This window comes from Tyto alba, unplaced genomic scaffold, assembly GCF_018691265.1.
Source record: "Tyto alba isolate M040663 unplaced genomic scaffold, T.alba_DEE_v4.0 Super-Scaffold_17, whole genome shotgun sequence".
NCBI classification, from domain to species: domain Eukaryota; kingdom Metazoa; phylum Chordata; class Aves; order Strigiformes; family Tytonidae; genus Tyto; species Tyto alba.
Window position 1 is genome coordinate 9,718,466 of NW_024881279.1, and position 21,816 is coordinate 9,740,281.

General features: G+C 41.9%; 1 protein-coding gene across 1 annotated transcript in view; it reads left to right on the plus strand.

Annotated features, from left to right (window-relative positions):
- Nucleotides 1–763: 763 nt before the first annotated feature.
- Nucleotides 764–21,816, plus strand: part of SGCD (sarcoglycan delta) — a 363,788-nt gene continuing 342,735 nt past the window's right edge. The window contains exon 1 of the mRNA XM_042790217.1: nucleotides 764–812. The gene's annotated coding sequence lies outside the window, so the exon portion shown is untranslated. The remainder of the gene's footprint in view (nucleotides 813–21,816) is intronic.

Sequence of the window (21,816 nt, forward strand, 5' to 3'; positions counted from 1 at the left end):
AGAAACCTTGCTTCCCTGACTTTTGCTGGATCCTTTGGAAAAACTGCACCAGCTTATCTTAACCTTCCCAAGGAAGGCAGGGAAGGGTGGCCCTGGAATTGCCCTCTTATGCCAGCTGTGCTGGGGTCGGTCAGATCAGGTGTTGGGGGGGGATATATGGGGGGGGATGCTGCACATGGCTGCTGCAGCCTGTTCCCCCCCCAGCCATCCTCTTCTGCCAGCCCCTGGCCATCTCCTTGGAGAGAGAGGCCGCTTGGCTGCTTGCAACAGTCTTCTTTGCTAAAAGGCTTTGGTAGGGAGAGGGAAGGGCAAAAGGAGGAGGAGGGAAAAATAAATAAATAAATAAAAGGGAGGAAGGGAGAAGAAATGTGAGGGGAAAAGAGGGGCAGGGAAAAGAGGGGTGGGAAAATGTGAGGGAGCAGCGAGAAGGGAGAGAAATAAGGGAACGGGAGAAAAGTGGGGTGAAAGAAAAAAAAAAAAAGAAATAAAAAGGGGAGGGGGGGGAAGAAAGAAAGAAAAGAAGCAAAAAAAAAAAGGCATTTGAGGAGCGCAGAGGCGCTGCCGGCGCCGGGGCGGTGGGCGCGGGGCCGGGGCGGGGCGGGGCGGGGCGGGGCGGGCACAGCCGGGGCCGGGCCCGCCCCCCCCCGGCGGGGCCGGGGCGCCGCGGCCGCGTGTCGGGGGCGGCGCGGCTGAGCGCCGCGGCGTGAGGCAGCGCCGCGCCCCCGCTGCCGGAGGAGCCGCTCCGCCGCCGGCCCCGCGCTCCCGCCGGCATGATCTCCTGAGGGGCCGAGCCTCGCCCCTCGCCCGCCCCGGTGAGTGCCGCGACGGGCCGAGCACCGCGGTGAGGTGGGGGGGGGGGGGGTGCCCGGGCGGCTCCAGCCCAGCCCCGCTCTCGGACTTGGCGGAGTTTCGGGGTCTGGCCGGTGCTCCCCTCCGCGGGGGAGCCGCGGCCGTTCGGGTACCCTGCGCACCGCCCGCCCCCGGTTGCGAGTCGCGATGCACACACACACACACACACACACACACACACACACCCACAGCCCTCCCTCGCAGCTCCGTGGCTCCGTATTTGCGTTCCCGGAGGGAAAAGTGGCTCTTTGCAGCGGGAGGATGCTGCCTGGTCCTCCGGAAGGTTCGGGCGAGCTTGGCGGGGTGGGGGGTGCTGTGTCGTGTCGTGGCCCGGTCGCGGCCGTGGGGAAGAGACTTTTGGAAGTGACCCGGCGGGGCTGGGGGTGCGCGGCGGGACGGAGCCGCTGGGCTGGATGGTAAAAGCGTGCGGGTGCTGTGGAGCGGGGGATTCGGCACCTCGGGAGCAGCAGGTGAAAACGGGCAGAAATCTGGCAGAATCGGAAGAAAAAAAAAAAAAAAAAAAAAAAAAAAAAGCTATGGGGAGCGCTCGGCTGGGAGAGGGATGTGTCTGGTGGGTTCCCGGGCGGGTGCCGGGGGGCTGCGGAGGGGCAGGGGGAGACCAACAGGTACCGTGGGCTGGTGGCGTGGGCAGCCGCGCAGGACCGCGCCGAGCGGAGCCCCGGCTGCGGAGCGGGGCGGGCGCTTCGCTGGGGGAGCTCTGCGAGATGCAAACTTCGGGTTTGAGCTGCTTCTTACACGAGGGGTTAGAGCTCCAGTGTTTCCTGGGTTGATGATTATTGTTTTTCCTGTTGGGAAAACGTACCCAGTAACAAAAACTTTGTAAGAAAACGAATGGATTTTTCAGTGAGAAGCTCCTTTCCCTAAGTATTACAGAATTTCACAGGGCTTGTTGGTTGTATTGACAACGCACTTAATTTTCTGGTGGCCTTCTTAGGGAGTAGCTAACACTGCAGAAGATGCATTTTGATCTGCAGCATTAAGAATGTTCATTGAAGTGTCTTTGCTTTAGCATTTGTGAATTTCAGGTATAATATGTAAAAGGCAAAAAACTCTCCAAAACTCAGATAGAAATATGTATCAGGCTATGACAGGGTACAAAACTCATGGACCCAAGTTCTTCCTGTTAAGTCAACTTTTAAAATGGGCTCTCCCTAGACAGCAATTCACATTTTTCAAGGGGAGAAAGGATGGGTGAAATTGAATTGTCCAAATTAAGTAAAAATGAATTGCTTAATATTCAGAGGGGTTGATAAATGAACCATTAAATCAACACTTGCATAGTGTCTCACTGAAAAGAAAAATGAACAACTCTGACGCTGGGCAGAATAGGTCAGCTAGTGATGTTACCACATTAGTGTGCTGAACTGAGTCTTCCTCCTGCTAACAGATGTATTTGGTCTGTGACATTACACAGGCACGGGAATGAGCTCGCGTGCCCTGTGCTATGAGCAGTAGCATCTGCTGTAAGTGATCATAATTGTCCCAGCTTCATCTCAAAGGAAAGCGATCTTGGTTCTGTTTCATTTGGCATAAATTAACATAATATCATTGACTTCTCAAGTTGATGTGTATCTGTTGAGAATCTGGTCCCGTATTTCAGTTGTTTTTTTTTTTTTTTTTCCCTGCTTTCCCCTTGAGGAAGAGCTATATGCCAGTTTGAGTAAAAAATTAAAAATGGAAAAGTAAGAGTCATCATTTTGAAACAAGCCAGACAAGATTCCTTATAGTAAAAGCTCTTTTGACAGCATCACCTCTCAGTAATACAATGTGTAACTTTGCTTCTAAGCCCTTTGATTAACATAGGTATGGTGGTTGTAGCATTTTGGTTGCCACTGAAAAATTACCTTTGTCTTTGCCCCTTGAAGTCCTTGACATTCTTGTGTTGGAGCACGCTGAGGATGTTGACTTTATCCTTATGGTGCCTTCTGGAAACTTCTAACACTTTATTTGAAGAATCGTGGATTGTATGCCCCTAATGTTTTCCATTTGCACCTCTTTGCTTTTGTAGGTAATTTAGAATAGCTAATTTTGCTTAAAGCTTTTAAAGCTTAAGGAGTGACAACTCTTTTGTTTTGTGCATTCAAACTGAGTATTACAAAGAGGAAATTATAAGTTGTTTTTTTTTTTTTTTTTTTTTTTTTCTTAATGTTGAGAGAAGCAGATTATCCAGACTCCAGCTGAGGGTGGGATTGTCAGTTGACTCATGACTTGAGCAAGCTCCTTGCCTACATTTGGCCGAGAGGGAGGGTCAGTGTGCAAACCTTCAAACAGGCAGGGCGATTTATTCAGGTGTTCATAACTATATAGAAGTGTGTAAATGTGTTATATAATGTGGTCTGCTGTTTATTTAAGGTGACATGTGTGGACACAATGCACGTGTACGGATCTTCAAGGTGATGGGTTGTTAGGTGAGTGGGTGCAGTAGAAGTTGCTTGAATGCGTAGGGAGCTTCATATATTCTGTGGTGAAGCAAATGGACAAGTAGGTGTGTTTCACTCATGGGAGAGGAAGTTCTGGATCTGGAAATACCTTTTAGATAGTGTCTGGTGGTCGTGTGCATTTTTCAAATGTTTTGCTGTTCTTAAGGGCAAGGGTAGCTGTAGGTGTTTCCATGCACCAGCAATGTCTGCTTAGACTAGTCTTCATTTGCTGCTGACCATCCTCAAGAATAAAAGTATAAAAGTTTTTCTGAAAACCTACTATGGCTCATAAGGTTATCCTGCTGCTTCTGTTTCCTTGCTTGCTATTTTTATTTGAAATTACAATGCATTTCTTTCTTTCTTTTGATAAAGACTTGAATTCCAGCTTGCTGGGAAGTGGTCACTCTATGCTGAGAAAGTGCTGGCATCTTACTGACTTATTTTGGGAATACTGGAGAAAAATATAAAAGATTCACTTACATTGATTAAAACCTCCAGGACAGTCTTTTAAAACTGCAGTTCTCTAGGTGAAAAATTAACTTTTACCAATTGTCTACTCCTGTTTTTATTTCATTTGTGAGAATCCCAGGCTCTGTTATTAGTTTACATTGAGTCCCTTAGGTGTGCTTGAAGTGGAACGTATCTGAGTCTCAGAGCTGACACAGTCACCCTCGGAGTCCATTTGTCTCTGGCCACCAGCAGATACACCTCGATACCATCAGCCCCCAGAACAGTAATGGAGGCAGGATCTGTACCAGCCCATGGTTCCTCACCTGGGAGATGTTTCCTGAGTGGCTGTCAAAAAAATAATTAACAGCTACCTTGACACTCTTCCAGAGGTTTTGGCAAGATACTTTAGGTGTAGCTTAAAGACAAACTTTGATTTATGAGGTAACTGAAAATGTTTGAATTTCTGGATGTGGAGTGGAAGCATAGGAGCTTTCTGCATTTCATCTGCAGCTTTCCAGCACAAGGTGCAGCTAGCAGCTTGTCTCTCATTGATTTTAATAAGAGTTTTTTGCTGGAGCAGTTTGAAAACATACTGTTAACTTTTTTGGGACAGTAGGTTACTAAACACAGTAAAGAATTTTGCAATGTCTTTTTAAATAACCTTGTAAAATTTTAGGCCTTAACTACTTTTTATGCTCCCACCCCCTTTGGTTTAAGATGGATCCTATAGGAAAGCTGGTATTTTTTTTTCAGTTTGGAGTTAAATATTGAAAAGAAGCAGAAGAATGCTTTTCCCAGCCCACAGATCAAGGGCTGGTATAAGTATGACTCACGTATCTGTGCGTTTTCCCTGTGAATTCTGCGCTTTCTTCCCCTCTGCCTTGATCAGCTGTGCTCAATAACAGCTCACCTGGATGTGGCTCATATGTGACTCGTTTTGAAATGATTCAAAAGGAACCCATTGACATTACCAGGCAACGGGACACGCTTGAAATCTCCCCCCCTCCAGCTTGATTTCTGACATATTTTTAGCAGCTATTCTGTTGAATTTGAGTAGAGCTAGTGAAAATAGATGTGGTTTTGGTTGGTGTTTTGGGTGTTTTTATGCCCTTGAGAAAAGGGAGAATCTTGCTTTTCACTAAAGATGGAGCACTGGTATGATTACTTGCTCCTCTGCTTAGCAAGGGAGTATACTGGTTCCTCACAGAGGTAAAAACTTTGTAAAATTTCAGCATTGCCTCTCAGTTTATCCAGAGAATCTGATACGGTTTCATTATTTTTATTTTTTTTAACTTTATGATGGTTTTAAGACTCTGGTGCTGCTCAGAAAGCTTCCTGAATCTAACACATTGTAAAGTGGTAAGTTGGTAGTACTGGGTTATGGTAATATTCCTATTATTGCCCCTCTTTGTCCTAAGGGAATGGTGGAGTTTGTCAGGTTGAGTGTTGAAAAACTACTGTGAATGCAGAAGAGCAGTGCTGGGACCACGTCCAGGGAGATGATATACACTGCTGGGATGAGCCAAGATCTGCTACAATCACCCCAGCAGCTGAAATGTTGGTATAGTGTTTTTATCTGTTCCTTGTATGGAAGACATGAGCGATAAGACAGGCTCATTTCTTCTTTGGAAATGTGGCAGCCAGGGCTAACCACTTAGGTAAAACCTTTCCTGCCTTCTCTGGAGGTTTGCCTGGTCTATGGGTGTCTTTGGCCACCAGCTTATGTATTGGTTTTGGCACACGAGCAGGTATTTGCACCAGCCCAGTGACCTCTCTGCAGACCTGTGCTCAGCCCCGAGTTAAGCTGGGGGTGGGGGCTGGCAGCTATACCCTGGCTTGGGGCACATCTGCGGGTGAGGTGGGAGCGTGGGGCTGAGGAGACCTCTGTGACTGTATTTCCTTTTTTTCTGGTGTTAGCCTCAGAAATAAAGTTTGTTCCCTTACAATACAGACACAACTGAAGGACCTCTTGCTGCAAGGCAGTTCCGTTATTCTCTGTAGTGCTTAGACTGCTCAGCAGAGGGAGAACAGACTGTATTGCACAAGGCACCCGAAAACATTGCTCTGACATCAGGGAAAGGAGTCCCAAAGCCGTCCTCCCTGCTTGGATTGTTTGTTTTGTTTTTTTTTTTTTTTTTTTTTTTTTTTTTTTTATTTCCTCTTCCCTTCTTGTTTTAAAGCTCAGAGCTAAGCTGTTTTTTTTTTTTTTTTTTTCACCTCTTGATCAAAAGTAGCTGCCTCGAAGGGATGTGTCCCAATCCGAGAAGCAATATGCCTGAAAAATCTTGTAGATCCAATATTTAGGAAGAAATGCTGGAGTTGGCCCTTAGTGACTGAAGCTTTATAGCACGTCCAGAGATAAAGAAACCAAAACCAAACCCCCTGAATTAGTTGAAATTCAAGCAGCAAGTAATCCATATGAGTCATCTCCACGCCAGATCTTTAACTGTTGTAAATCAGTGTAGCTCCATTGAATTCCCTGGCACTGGGCCAGTTGTGCCACTAGCTGGAGGGCTGGCCTGCTATTTTTGTTGCAGGGAAAGCTTGAGCAAAAGATTGTCACTGAGGTTTTTTCACTTGATATTTTTTGACAATGGGGAAGGTATTTGGTTAAAGAGTAAAATTCATGCGTAGGCAAATAGTATGGTTCAGGAGAGATTTGCTCCCCTGTAGCATACTGTGCAGAAATCCAGGAGAATTAGATATTTGTTTTTTGTTAGGGATGTCAGTTTAATGTGATCAGAAAACAGCTGTTAAAGCGTTGCCAGATAAAAGCAAGATGATGGGCATGAAGGGGAAAAAAAACAATGAGAAGTTCCTGCAATTGAATTGCCTAAGGCAATGTTGTGGAGCCCTGGCCCATTCTCCCCATCTGCCACTGGCCCAGTGTGTGACATGGTCAGCTTCAGGGCTGTGTTCTTCAGAGCAGGGAGTATTAGTGCTCTGACATCGCTTAAATCAATGAGGTGCCATTTACTGAGGCTTTTAGTGGGTAGAGCAGATGAAGCTACTCGCTCAGGTAGTGTGAGGAGTTTAAGTGGAGTGGAGCCCCAAATGCTCTCCCCTGCTTGATCAAAGGGCATCACCTGACTCTGTACCAGATATTTTCTGAATAGATGGAAGTATTCTTTTAAAGCATGAACTGAGAGTCTGCCGAGGATGACAATAAGGGTCCTAACCCTCTTTTAGACAGGGAAATGTGCCCAACTGGCAAATGTGGAATGTGCTACTCAGAAAGCAAAAAGAGCATCATGTGGAGGTGCTGTGAGCCAGGGAGGACACTCAGCCTCCTGGAGAAGGCTCTCCCATCTTCTGCACTGGCTCATAAAAAACAAAGTCAAAACAGAGCCAGCCCAGAGTTTACTTTCAAATTCTTACTTGCCCTGCAAACCAGTTATGAAGGCTCTGCGTTTCCATTCCTGTTAAAGACCAATCTCCATCCTTGCTTCCAGCCTGGCTCTGCCAGGTCCTTCCCAGCGCACAAACCGCCTGGATCACCACCACGTATCAGCTGTGCTCTGCCAGGAGCCGGCAATGGGCGTGATGGTATTGAGCTGATGCTATTAACAGCAGGAGAAACACCTCTCTCCTGAGGAGAGTTCATCTCTGCTGGATAATGAGCTCTGTTTCACTCAGGACTGAATTGCTGCTATATGAATCACAGGAAAGCACAAATGAGGATGCAGCACTGGGCACTTCCTACAGCCTCTCTTATACATAGCAAATAGCTAATTAAATGAGAGCTGTTTTGAACTATTGGACTGCTGCTAGCCTGACTTCTTACAGAAGAATCTTGTGCAGCTTGTCTTGCTCCAGTGACTTTTCTAAGTCTTTCAGTACTGTGCGTTGCAGCAACCCCCAGCTTTTATTCTGACTTTTAGACCGTTGCAAGTGTGAGATCTGGAGAGCGGAGTTGAGGAGTGAAACTTGAGCTTTACTGAGACTTGTTCACGTATGCGTACGAAATGCATAGCCATGGCATGGGGTATGAGAGTCTTTCCATGATTTAAAAAATAACCTGTAAATCTCTCTGTATATCTTTGAATTACAAAATTGTTTATACAGAAAGCATAAACTTTTTTTTGGAGTGTCAGCATGGTCAGCCTTGCTCCTCTTGCAACTTATGTTATGGATATAAATGGGATGTAAATGGATTTTCTACCTTATGTTATTTGTCTGAAGGAGGATAAAATTCACTGTTGTTACTGTCATGCTCAGGTAAAACATTAACCCTGAATTTTAGCAATTTTATATTATCAAGTTCACAGATATTCTGTCTTTGAAATTTCATCTTTTAGTATACATGACTTCTCAAAGAAGTGAATCCAAAATAAACTTTAGAGGAAGAATTTACCTTATTTAACCTCCCTACTTTTAATTTTGTTTCAGTAAGCAGTTTTCTGCTCAGACGTCGGTCCTGAATAGCTGAATTATTTTGCAGTTTTGTTCACAGAGCTTGCACTAGCATTTTGTAGAAAATCATTAGCTGTATTACTATTTCAGTATCAGCACTGGGAAATCCACTTTTATCTGTTCCTGCTTAACAGAGTATGCTACAAAAGGCTTGCCTTGCATGTCCTGAAACATGATTAATTTTTTTGGGGGGGAGGGGGGTAATGATGAAACTGCAGCACTTTGATAGGTTGATTATTTTATGCTCTGCCAGAAATGGATACTTAAAAGGAGACATTAGATCTGAAAGAGACAGAGAACAGCAAGTTACAGGTCTGAGATACCTAATAGGGAAGAGGCTGATCCTACTGCCACTGGTGTCAGTGAAAATACTGGGAAGGGAGTTGGACATGCAGTAATTAATTACCAGCAGATGATGATTTTTGAAGATGTGAATAAAAGATTTGATGTATTTGTTAAATTGTCTGAAAACCAAATCTGTTAGGTATTCTTCTCTCCTGTTCTCTGTTCCCCCTAACACCCCTGCCCCCCCCCCCCCTTTCTGTCTGGCTGCTGAGCAACAGGCACTTCTAAATTCTTCTGCCCAAGTTGGTACCTCTTGGACAGTTATGGCACAGACCCTTTTGCAGACTGATATTATATGCTGTTACATGCTTTAATTTCGAAAATAATTTTGAAGGTGGGCATTTTATTTATTGGTTTAGACAAAAATCATCTACACACTAATTCCTGAGTGTTACAGTAATGATGTTCTCTGTTAACATGTATTTCCTGAAAGAGCTTTGTGAAGTCAGAGGTGAATGATTTTAAGTATAATATTTAACAATCTTCTTATTACTGACATAGATAATATTATAGTTATTATAGTTGAGTCAGAAAGAGAAAAATGTTGCAATTAAGCTTCACCATTTTTCTTGTTTTCAACTGCACTGTTATGAAAGGTTCAGGTTCCATGGCTCAGGTAAGTTTGGAGGGAGGCAGGGTGTACGTGTTGTACAGCCAGTGTGTCTTTGCAGAGGTAGGGGCTCCCTGCGGTGTTGTCCTAGACTGTGAGCCCTCTTCAGTGTGTCACCACCTTGTGATGTGCGCTTACACACTGGAATGGTCCTCTGCCATGCCTTCTTGCTTATTCTCTCTGCGCTGATCTTGTTCCTCATAGTGAGTCAGTTAGACTTCTCCTAATAATGTTTTTTGCTTTGGTAGTAATGTTGTATGTTGGGGTTTTGTTTGGTGTGTGGTTTTTTTTTTTTGGTTTTTTTTTTTTTTTTTGTTTGTTTGTTTGTTTTTTACTTTAGTAGTAAAAGCATCAGTTGAGATGGTGGAAGTATTCTCCCTCTTCAGCCTCCCTCAGGAGCATGCAGACAGCTGAAATAGGCTGAATGTTGTGGTGTTATATTTGTACAACTATCAGTATCCGCTGATGCTTGGATGTTATCTTGGGGCATGTGAGCTGCAGTCGCACCTCTGGGCTGCAGCAGACACATGTCCGTGCATCTCCTGATGGCAGTGAGGGTTCTTACTGGTGTAGCAAAGAACAAGTTGTCTTTGAGGAAGACAAGCCTTTACTATAACCAAAGGGAAACACAGGATAGTGCCTGTGAGGCTGAGCTGGTATTTGTGGGGAAAGTACAGGCAGAAGTATGACTTGGTGAAAATCAGAGTCAATCTGAGAGAAGAGCAGGAACTTTGGGAGTAACCTCCTTTACCTTTCTCAGATTGCCCTCTGTTACATTGGTGAGAGCTGCATGTAGTTTTGTCCCTGGTCCACCCCCTAATATATTACACTGTATTTCCAAAGCCAGAATGCATAATGTTGTAAACTAGCAATTGTGTGTTACTCTGTCAGTGTTTGAGTCTATCTTTACAGCTGAGGATTCTATTATTTTGATACCTAAATGGCACACCATGAATAGTTTTAGTACATGAGTGTATTGCTAGAAGTCTCAGCTCTGTCTTGAATAGTGAAGCTGTCAAATGTAGAATATGAAAACTGGTTTAAAAATGAGGTGGAAACCATTCTCAGGATGGCTCTAAAAACCTTGGCTATGGCCCCTTTTAATTGGCTACTGTGGAGATGTATCTGTTCAGTCAAATCTTTTGAAAAATGATGCAGCATGGAAGCTTTGTAAATAGCAAAAGTGTTTCTTATATGATTTAGTGAACTAATAGTTTCTATGTAGGAGTGTTCTCAGCATCAGCGTGTACAGTAAGTCAGGACTTTTGTTATTCTACTGTATTTTGGTTTGTTCATAGAGAAGAAGAGGCATTAAGAGAGACTGGAGAGATTAATGAACTGAAATAAGACAGAAATGTTTTCTCCAAACTTTACATTTTCAGCGGTTGGTAGTTACTTATGCACATGGTGTGAAAAGTTATGGTGGCAGTGGAAACACTGCTTCTAAAGCTTGGTCAAAAAGATAAATGTGCTGCTGATGGTGAAACAGCAGCTGCCTAAAGTGACTGGCTCCATCCTTACCCATTGCTTGTCCTGGGAAAACAGGGGTTGGTTTTAAGGTGGGAAAAGGCTGTTTTATGGTTAACTACACAAAACCACTTGGTCTTCATATGCTTCTCGTACTATGCGAGAGTGTTCTTACAGGGATCAGAATACTTTCTTTTGGACCTTCCATTTTCTTCCACTTATGTGAAGCTTCTTATCTGCTTGAACCAATGCTTGTAACTTTTGATCTGCTTGACTTTGGTTTTTCAGCCAGCTTGGACCTGCATCTTTGGGCTACAACAGCACAAATTGTCTAACGGACTCGGGGTGCTCTAACCCAACCTGTGTATAGTATCTGGTATTTTAGATGTCTTGTCTGTTCAGTGCTGTGTTTAGTACTTCCTCTGTATACTTTTTATACACAAAAGTTGCTTTTTCTCACAGCCCATAGAGGAGGAAGAAACAAATAGAAGGTGCAGCTTTTCAGATGGAAATAGAAAATAGAGTGTCCAGGTGAACTTGGACCTGCCCTTTTGGGATACGAGATAGCATAGGTGGGTCTGGAGGGTTTTTTATTTTCTAACTTATGAAGCAACCTGAATCTAATCTACTCCATAATTTCAAGCCTCATACGATATTTCCCATTTATTACCCTAATAAGACCAAAGGTAAAATTTTATGGCACATTGTGAGCTGAATCGTTAACTACTTATTAAATATCTTTGCTTTGAGGGCAGATGGAAATGAGAGAAGTGTCTCTTACAGATCTCAGCCCAATTAATAAAATATATGTAAACACGCTCTGGCTTACCCTACTAACACTTCACAAGAAAGTAGAAATTGTCCTTACTATGTCCTCTACCTCACAATAAAGAAAGAATGACTTGGGTGGTCAGGCAAAAGGCTCAGATAGTCTAGCATCCTGTCTGTGATATGTATCAGTCCTGGGTGGTTTGACTCTTCTTCAGTTTGTAAAGTCCCAATGTATTTCTGCTTCTGATGTGTTCTTTACATATAAGACTTTTAACTGTTTAGAAATAATTTTGCTCTTCTGATCCATCACAGTTGCATGTCTTCGAATGTTTTCTTCTAAAGATGGGGTAACCAGAAATAAAATTTTTAAGATGCAGATAAATCATGAGTTTATTTTGTTCTACAATGGTGTATTGTATTTCAGCCTTGATATCTTTCCTGAGAAGTTCTGAAGTTACTTGCTTTTTTTTTTTTTCAATTGCTGCTAAGCTGATGTTTCCAGAATACTGTCTGTAATGACTGCATCTCTTTTCTGCATTAGAACAGTTAATTCGAAGCCTGTCAGTCTGTGTGGACAGTTGTACTCCTTTTTTCAGTGCAATATTTTACATTTATTAACATTTAATTCACTCTGTCATTTTGCTGTTCAGTCAGTGTCCTGAGACTCTTCTGCACCTTTCATGTCAGATATAATTTGCCTACTCTTAATCATTCTGTTTTGTCAGTGAAGTTTGGCACTTCATTACCTCCTTCCACTCAGACCATTAATGGATATATGGACTAGTACAGGTCTCAGCATAGATGCTGTGATTATGTGTTAACAACCAACCTCCCATCATCATGACAAATTACTCTTTCCTTTATGTCTCTGTTTTTTTTGCAAGTTTTTGAACCTTAAGATACCCCTTCTTTCTATCCCACCATAGCCTACCTTTTTTTAAGGCTCTTTTTAAGATTCTTTGAGACCCTTTGCTAAAGGGTTTGGGAAAAGCCACATGTACTGCATTGGCAACATGCATATCCCTGCAGATCATGTCTCATTATTCACATGCTTGTTAACTCCTTCAGAGAAGTCTAAGAGATTTGTTTTGCATGACTGTTGTCTGCAAAATATATGACTTTTCCTGGGAATATAATGCACCTGCTTATTCCATTCTTTATTATATTTTCTATCATTTTTTCCTGTATTGAAGTTAAACTCAGGTGTCTGTTTCTTTGAACATTTGGCTTTTTTATTAAATGTTCAACTGTGGAAAGCCAATGAAAGGAATGGGATAAGTTTTACATAATCTTTTGTGGGCATTCTGTTGTGGTTTTTTTTTTTTGTTTTTTTTTTTTTTTTTTTTCTGTCCTGCTCTGAAATGCAATGTTACGGCTTTGTTCAGAGTTGTGGGGTCAGAATCCAAAATCATGAAAATGATGCATCTGCATCACTGATATATCACCATGGTGTTATCGTGTTACACTGCATGACATTGCCGAATTTCACCATGAAAATTTTCAAAGCATTGCCCTGAGGTTTACAAGATAGACTTTATCAATGGTAGTACGCTTTAGTATATTTATTGTGAGGAATAAATCGAACACTAGTACTAATGTTGACTGAAACCAAATGTTGTATTACAGTTTTAAGCCATTCTTGTATATAGAAGTATCAAGACATAGGGCTATCTGTATGCCCAGCAAAGGAATTATAATGTGTGTCACATTTTAAAGGTTTCAGAAATAAACTTACAAGTTGGGAAAATAGACTTTTATTTTACTCTCTACATCTTTGTTCATTGCTCTGCAAAACTCTAATAGAATACCAGTACTGCAGGCTTCTGATGCTGGCATTTGTCACTAGCCTTGTATTGTAACTCTGTTTTATGGAAGATTTAATGTTAGAATCTTATCTGTGTTCTCAGCAGGAGAATCTGAGAGATATATATGAAGTCTTGTAATGAAAAGCAGTGGGAGAAAACTACAGTCCTTGTAAATACCCACCTCAGAAGGGGCTGGCTGGCAATCCTGAATCCTTCCTTTTGTTTTGCACTGTTGATCTCTCCCGAAGCACCAGGTCGTGGTGGGTATGTGTTCTTTGTGACCTTATGTGCCAAGGCTAACAGAGTTATCAAACCTTTCAGCTGTAGCAGCAGAAAGCATTTACTTGCTAAATTATCTTGTTCACCGAAGGGTGGGAAAAGTCTTTTTCAGAGGTTACAGGAGCATCAGGTGTAAATCAGCATGGTCTCCAAATTTTGGTCCATCAAGAATTTTCTTTCCGGTCCATGATGTGACCTTGCATTAAAAAGGGGCATTTGTTGTAGAAGTACATACTGTTCTCTTAATGATGAGACCTGGTCTACCTGTTTTGGCAGTAAGCAGATTTTTAAGAGACTCATGTAACAGATTCAAAATCTTGTGATAAATTTGAAACAGGCAGTCAGTGGATGACTGCCACATAAAATTAGATGATAGTTCCACTTAATTTTGTTGTCCGTCCTTCCATTATTTCTGGGATTTGCTGTGCCCCAACTGCACACCTGCAGTTAGAAGTGAAACAGCTTTTGTTCAGTGAGCAGCTGCGATCTGAGTTGTGAGCCACCTTGGGGTGGTGGCAGCTGAAAGAAATAAAATTTCTGCAGTTCCAATTACTTTGTCCCAAGAAGGCAGAGCCCTGAATGTGACAGTAACTCAACATGTTCTTTGACATTGCTCTCGATGGCAGGACTAAAGTTTCCAAATGCAAACTGCCTGTATTACTGTCCTGGGCTGTCTCCCCAAAACCATGAGAGATGTGTGTGGTCACTCCCGCTATGCCGAGTCACTGTTGGTGCAACTCAAGCAGCCAAGTGGCATTTCTCAGCATGTCTTGCAGAATCTGAAATTCAAGCTTAGGTTTTCTTTAAATGGGCAGCCACTCCATGGAGCATCTTTCCAATTGAAGATGCCTTAATCTAGTGGCAACAAAAGATCCTTTCTGTTTTCCTCCATGCATCTCACTTAGTAAGTTGCTTGAGCTTTCTCATGTTTGCACTTCTGCTTTTCCTCAGCATCTTAGAGGGAGTCGTGTGTTTGTTTTAAATGAATTCCCACAGATAGCCAGATGGAAAGAAAGTTAACAAAAGGCCATTGTGGATTACAGGAAGGTCAGTTGAGCTCAAGATACAGGTGAATCTGCAATCGTCGACATGGTTTTTATTCCTCCAGACAGACAATGTTTGCTTCATTTAATTCCAGAGATAATTGCTTGTCCTTATGCTGTACTTCATGATCCCCCATACAGATGATGACTAGTTTAATTAGTCAATTGTACTGGGTGGTGGAAATACTATGTGCAGATGGAAGCAAGACCTGAAATGTGACACATTGAGTGAGGTCAGCTAGAAACATATTTCCAAGAAACAATGGTAGTCAACTCACGTGCTTCTGAGTAGGTCTAGAGCTGTGTGGAAGCTGAGAGGAAAGAGAACTGACCTGCTGCTCTGCTCATGGAGCTGAAGAGAACCCATTTTGGGTTTGTAGGGTTGCTTGTCCAGTCAGTTGATGGTGCTTGACCCTTGCTGGTGCTGCAGTGACTTGGAGGAGGGATAGGTCCCAAGAGCATTGGCATATCTGTGTGGAAAAACCATACAGCTTCACTGCATCAGCCCTCGGATGGCAGATGGAAAAATTTAAACATTTAATGGGGAAGAAATAGCTGAACTCTTATTCACATCATTGAAATGGCTTGATTTCCCACTCTGAAATAGGTGTGCAGGGCTGAATGGCCGTGTGCGTGCTTGCTTGTTCCAGCTGTTAGCAGAGTTAGGGCAGGGCCCTGGTAGATGCCTTGATGCGAGGTGTGTGGGATGTAAGCTGCTTCTCAAAGGTGTTGCATGAATAGGTATCATGTGCCAGCTGGTTGAAGGTGCCTTCAGTCGCATCCGATCTCGCTGGGTTTCATTGCACTTGTATAAATAACAAAATCATTGCATCAGGTTTTTACACTGCAGGGCTGATACTGGCAGTGGTACCTTGTTAAAATGAAGGACTGTCTGTCTTATTGCAGATAATGTGCGACCAACCTGCATTTTCTGCTTTCTGACAATATACTGTACCAGATAAAGTCCAGTGAGAGTTATGTGCAAGTTCAGTCACTTTAATACTGTTTTTCAAGAATTGCTATGCTTACAAGTTTTTCGTTAGCAAGGGAGAGGTAAGAGTTTGTTGTTTGCTTGCTTTTTAAGTTGTATATACTATTCACATTGTTTCAAAAGATAGATGTGCCAAGGACAGAATCAAAGAATTATGAAATCTGTCTGCAAAAAAGTCATCAGTATTATTTGCATTGATAATATTGCTAAAAGAACTTCTGGGATTTTGTTTGCACACATCCTCTTTGCATGAAGCTTGCTTTGTCCATGTTTATGGCAAAGATGTATCTCTTCCTATAGCTATATTAATTTTAGAGGCTGAAATATTAAGTATGTGAATATAGCATGTTGCAGGTAGTAAATTTTGACTGTAAGTTTGTAAATGGTTCAGAGTGTCATGTACTTCAGTTATGGCATCGCCTTCTTCAAAAATGAGAGAAAACCTCTTGAGACTGTTGTCGCTACAGTTAAGCAAAAAATTAAAAGCAATATTAGCTGTCTAAATTTTTGTAGTGTTAACTGAAAATTAGATGACCAATAGCTGTAGTCACATTCAAGTTCAGGTATCTAATTTGAGAAGGCCACATATAGTCCATAGAGCCTCCACAGGGTGATTCAAAGCTCTAAATTTAGATCCTGATTCTCTCCTCTTGAGTATGTGAGGAATTGAGGTTTCTGACTTGGATCTTTAAAGTAGCTGCCTAGATTGAATTGATTCTCCACCTCTTCTCCTTGCTTGCCTTTTGCATCTTGAAAACAGTGCTTTCTTCTTCTTTCCTGTCTTTTTTTTTTATTTTTTCTTTTTGAAAATTATCCAGGCTTAATTAGTAATATATGGATAATGGATGCAAGTGATGGAAGATCCACCTAAGGAAATAGAAGATAGAAGCACTTTCTGTTTTATTGAAAAGTTGCATCTTGTTTCTATTTTGAGCTCTGATAGATCTGGCTTTGATTTCAAAACACTGGAACTCTGATAGATGAGGGAGCACCAAAGTAGATGTACTTTCCATGTGCAGGAAGTAATTAGCTGTAATTAGGTTCCTTCTTCACCTTTTCACTCATAAATTAAATATCCTTAATTCCTTTTTTTTTTTTTTCAGGCATTTTATTCAGATTATGATTAATAAACAAATATACAAATATGGTAATACTATGAAGCTGTTCCAGCTTTAGTGTACTTGGTAAGTGCTGCACCAGTGCTGTGCACTAGTGGTGTACCTAGAAAATGTGGGAGGGGTGGGGGAGGCTTTCAGCATGGGGTCTGGCCCTCAGCACTCCCTACTGCCCTTGTGGTTGGAGAGGGTTTGGGAGGGATGGACATTCAGTATTGATTCTGCATTAGAGTCTCTTCCCAAAGAACTCCCTGGTGCCCTGGGGTTAGTGATTGTGAGCAGCTACAAAGGGGAAAATGGAGCAGTTGTCTCAGGGTAAGCAGTGGAGGGAGGGTGTCATAATAGTTGCCTCTTTTTTTTGACCTGACAGTAGCATTGAGGCATTTCCCAGAGAGAAGAAAGAAATGGAGAAAGATATGAATTAGTTTCTTTTTCATTAAAAAAACCCCAAACAAACAAACAAAAAAAAACCCAAACAAAACAAAACAAAAACAAACAAAAGAAAAAAATGGGTTTTTGTTTATAAGGTTACATTTTGTTTTGTTTTGTTTTTAAATCTGTAATGGCAGTGTTTTATACAGTTGCTTGTGCTTTGAAAAAGTGACCTCTTGTTTGGTAATACAAGGTGCACAGAAGGACTCATAAGGATCTGTCCTGTAAGCTGGGAGCTCTGCAGTCAAAAGCAACAGAGGATTAAGACATGTATTGGCCAGTTGGCAAGTGCTGTCTAAAATGAAGGTTTGGAGGGTTAGAGGTAGATAACAAATCAGGTGAGACTATTCTGGTGATGACAGTGGAAATATCACTGGTGATGACTCTACCAGAATGGTGCTGGTATTTGTAGTGACTCTCTCTTGAGAAAGATGAACCTAAACTGGACCAGGACCACAGAAAAGTTGGTGTCATGATAAAAGCCCTGGAAAGGAGCCCTGACATGACATGAGTAAAGGAAAATGAAAGCTGACAAGAATCCTGATCACCAATTAAAAATGTACTGGAGGGGAGTAGAAATGAGAGGAAAAAAAAGAAACAAGTAAATTAAAGCAAAGTACTTGAGGAAATATAAAAGATATACTTTGTCTATGAATCGCTTTGGACTAGAAATTAGAAGGAGGACTAAAATTAGTAGAGAAACATGCTGTGAAGAGTGAATGTCATGAGGTGTAGTTCATGGGAGGGTTAAGGTTGATGATGGCCCTTAGGAGGTCAGCACTCCTGGAAGTTCTAAATAAGCCGTTTGTTGAGGTATCTTCCAGCCAGCGTGTGGCTTTTCTACTTTCGATTCTTAAACTAAGTATTTTTTCTTAAAAACAAAAACAAAACAAAAAAATAAACAAACAGAAAAACAAACCAGTTCCCACAGTGCTTTGATACTACATTGTTCACCTTTACAGGCTTATTTTGTCCATCCACAAAGGCCAGAATTGTTTTTGTTGTGTACAATTGTGAGATTTAGTAATGATGGTGTTTTTGACTTGCCAGCTGGAGAGAACCAGAAGGGAGTAGCTTCTCTGCTCCAGCTTACCTCTGCAGCCTGGGCTCTCTTCCCAAAGCAGGAATCTGTTTCTGGTTATTCCTTTCCTGATAAGAGCTGTGGTGCTCTTCACAAAGACAAGGGGTCCTTTTCTGTCACATTCATTTATTTTGAGTGGAGACAGTGAAATCCCAATCTTCTTTTTTGTTTTGATAGGGCTGGATGAGAGAGCTGTTGTGTTCAGGGGAAGAAGGCTCAGATAAAGCAGCTCTAGGTTCCCATACCTGAATTCTCTCCTGAACAGTGCTCTGTCCTCTGTGGTCGAGACATATTGTATAAGGAGGCAAAATCAAAATTCCTGAGCAAGCTTCAAATCAAACCAACCATTTCTCAGTTTCCTGCTTTTTTTTTTTTTTCCCCCCTCTCCAAAGGATACAAAGTCATTGAACAAGCCATGCAAAAACTTATTTGCATTTCCATTAAATCCAGATAAAAACAGACGTGAAAGCTAATATGTGGCGCTCTAACAAAGCTGAGAGAATGACAACATCACCATTAGGATCACAGAAAATAAAGGTCAACACACAGAAAATATTTGGATGTCAAATCAATGGAAGTTATGCAGAAGATAACCAGTCTATCCTCAGGTTTGCTTTCTGTGTGCATCCTGATTTATGCAATTTCCCAGCACTTATTTTATCTACACGCGTGATTTTTAATCTTTTTTAAAAACTGAGTTAGGGTAGAAATACTGTGCATTCCTTTCAAGAAGTTTTTGCTAAGAATGCCTGGTGTTCAGTGAATAATAATGATCAATAACAGGAAATTAAATCCAAGAATTCTCTATTTCTTTGTCTAATTAGCCTTGAGAATTAGCTTCCTGTGTTACAGCTTTCTCAAACAGGACGAGTGGGGAGCATAGGTAGCATTAGTACTAACATTGTACAGGCACCTTAGAAAGTGTTTTGATGGCTGTTTAGTATTTTGGATCAGTAATTCTTTTTTGGCTGCATAAGATGTGGGGAATGCATAATCTTTCTGAGCAGCCAATTAAAATAATGACTTGTATGGCAAGTTCCTCTCCTTTTTCCTCCTGTGTATGGCTGTATCCTTCCTATCAAAGAAGTTGTATCTTAATTGGCAATCCCCCCTGCATCTGCTTACTCCGTCACCCCCTACAGAGAGGCACAGTGATTAATTAAAAGGGAGTTTGTGTTTGTTTATCTCTGGAATTTCACTTGTGCTTTTGTAGGTGTTTCAAAGAGAGATGAGTTTATAGAGACCTTGCTAAGTAATTAATCCTGTAATATTTTTACTTTAGGGAAAAAAAAAAAAAAAAAGCTGAATTATTTGGGGATCAGAAGCCCCAAAGTTGTTAAACTTGGTATGTGAGTTGGAAAGAGGAGTGTGGCGAGATCCATCAGAGGAGCTGGCCTTCCTAGGAGGGTGATATGACCACCACAAAAAATGAAGTTTTTGCTACACTGTTCCTCTAACGTGCTTCTCCTTCAGAGGGAGTGGCTGCCCCTGGAAGTGACAGGGTTGATCTGCCTTCAGAGAAATTTTAGTCTGTGGCCACTCAAGTGAGCCTCTACATGGGGGAATGTTTTATAATCATGAAACAAACTGAAGCTGGCAACTCATTACTTCTAAGCCTATAGTTTTATAACTCAGTGGGTCTCAGACACTTTGGAGTTACACATCATCTTTAACTCTCTAAATTACTTGTGGAGGACTATGTGCTTTTGTCATGAAAATTTTAATTAAGATCACTGCTCAGGTGTGATAGGATCCCCTGAGACAGATATGAACTTCTTCACGTGGCTTCAGATACTAGCGGTCTGGAAAATACTGCTCTTCATTTTACGATAAAATGAGTGAATGAGGTTCTTGGGAGCAGCATTTTTCCAATACCATAGCTTTTTTGCTACCTCATATCCTTTTTCTTGTTCTGCCTGAAGGAAGACACATTGCCAGGGATACACTGGCTGGACTTTGGGAACTGCTTACGGCACAGTCATCCTACCAGGGTCTTGCTAGGATTACACTGACCTTGAGCTGGAAAAGCTGCTGCTGTGCCCATCTCTTCTCAGGCCAGGTTCTGCTGAGGGGTTCAGCTTCTGGCATACAAGACACGATATCGCTTCAGCTCTCTGTGAAGCTGAGGGGTGGCTAGTGTTTCACACCACTGGGCTTTAGAAGATGCTTAAAATCAGATGATAAAATGTCTAATCGTTTTGAGTTGCATTTCTTCCCCCTCTTTATTTTCCACACTAGGCTTTAGCTAGAAGACTGCTTAAAACAGTCTTATTTGCTAAGGCTGAAATAAGGGCAGAGTAAGCCTGGTTGTGACTGGTAACAGTAGCACATAAATATTTCATATACCCATAAGGGACAATGTTGTAGTTTATCTTGCATGCAACAATGCTAACATCTCGTGATTGGAACCATGCTACATAAATGGGTAAGGAGTAGCAGTGCGTAACTGTGACTGCTCTGACATCGTTTGAAATGTGTATAAAGTTAGAAATTTCATTTAAATAGAAAGCTGCTGAGTATCAGGGATTGACTCAGTGATGTTCTTTCACGTTTCCATGCTGGGTGCTTGGCACAAAATAAGTGTTTTAGTCCCTTCTACACTTTGGCAGTGCTGAACCATGGGCACAGCACATGCAAGGGAACAAAAACAAACAAAAAGTGAATTGAATTTATGCTGGTGGTATGGACCAAAATAAAACTGCTGGATAAGATTACTGGGAGCTGTAGTACTTACCCTACCTCCACTGGCTTATTAAATATGATGAACCTAAGTAGAGAGGGTCACTCTCTTGCTTCCCTCAAATTCAGAGTGATCTGGCTAAAGTGGTCCTGTGATGATTTGTCTGATGTGTGGCTGGAGCAGGGATTGGAACATGAAGTAGAAAGTCTTTGGATATGTTGTACTCTAAGCTGCATTTCTGCTATCTGGAGCCAGAGAATTTAATTGCATGTCCAGTGTAGTTACTGCAGAGGCAAATCAGTTCCTTGATGTGCTTGCTTGGGTGGGGGAGGAGGAAGTCAGAAACCAAAACTGTAATTGACTGAACTTTTGGTGGTATTTTTAATTTGTTTTTTGTTTGCTTGTTGGTTTGATTTTTGGGACTTGGGGTAAGAGGATGCAAAGAGAAGCTCTTCTGCAGTAGCAGTACTACAAAAGGAATAGGAAACCATCAAACAAATGGATTTTCTGTTTGCTCTGTGCACTCTGCTGTTCAGTTTCATTAGGACACATTAGACTCATAAAGATGACCAGTGGAATTGTCTTGACAAGATTTCTGCAAGGATCAAAGTGGGTAAGTTAGCAAAGAGTGACTGGAAAGACCCTACCAATCACCAGCTTCCACCTTACTTAATTTTCTCATAAGATAATGTGAGAGGAGGAGGAGGAGAAACACACCTTCATCAGAATGCTGCACAGGAGAACAGGGTTGCTATTAAAAGCCCAATAATAACTTGTATCAGTTTATGCAGATTTGCACTGCTGGGTTACTCTGTGCCTGGCACTTGGCAAAGCAGAGATAACATTTAAATCAGGCAGTAAGTGTAATTAAGTACTACCCTTCAGCGCATCTCTACTTTTAAGACATTTTTATACACCGTGATTTAGAACATGACAATTGGGTGAGATTAAAGCAGCAAATTGTGCCTATAAAACAAGCCCTGAGAATAGCAAGGGACTGTAAAATTTTATAAAGGGGAATACAGCACATGCCTCCAATCCGAT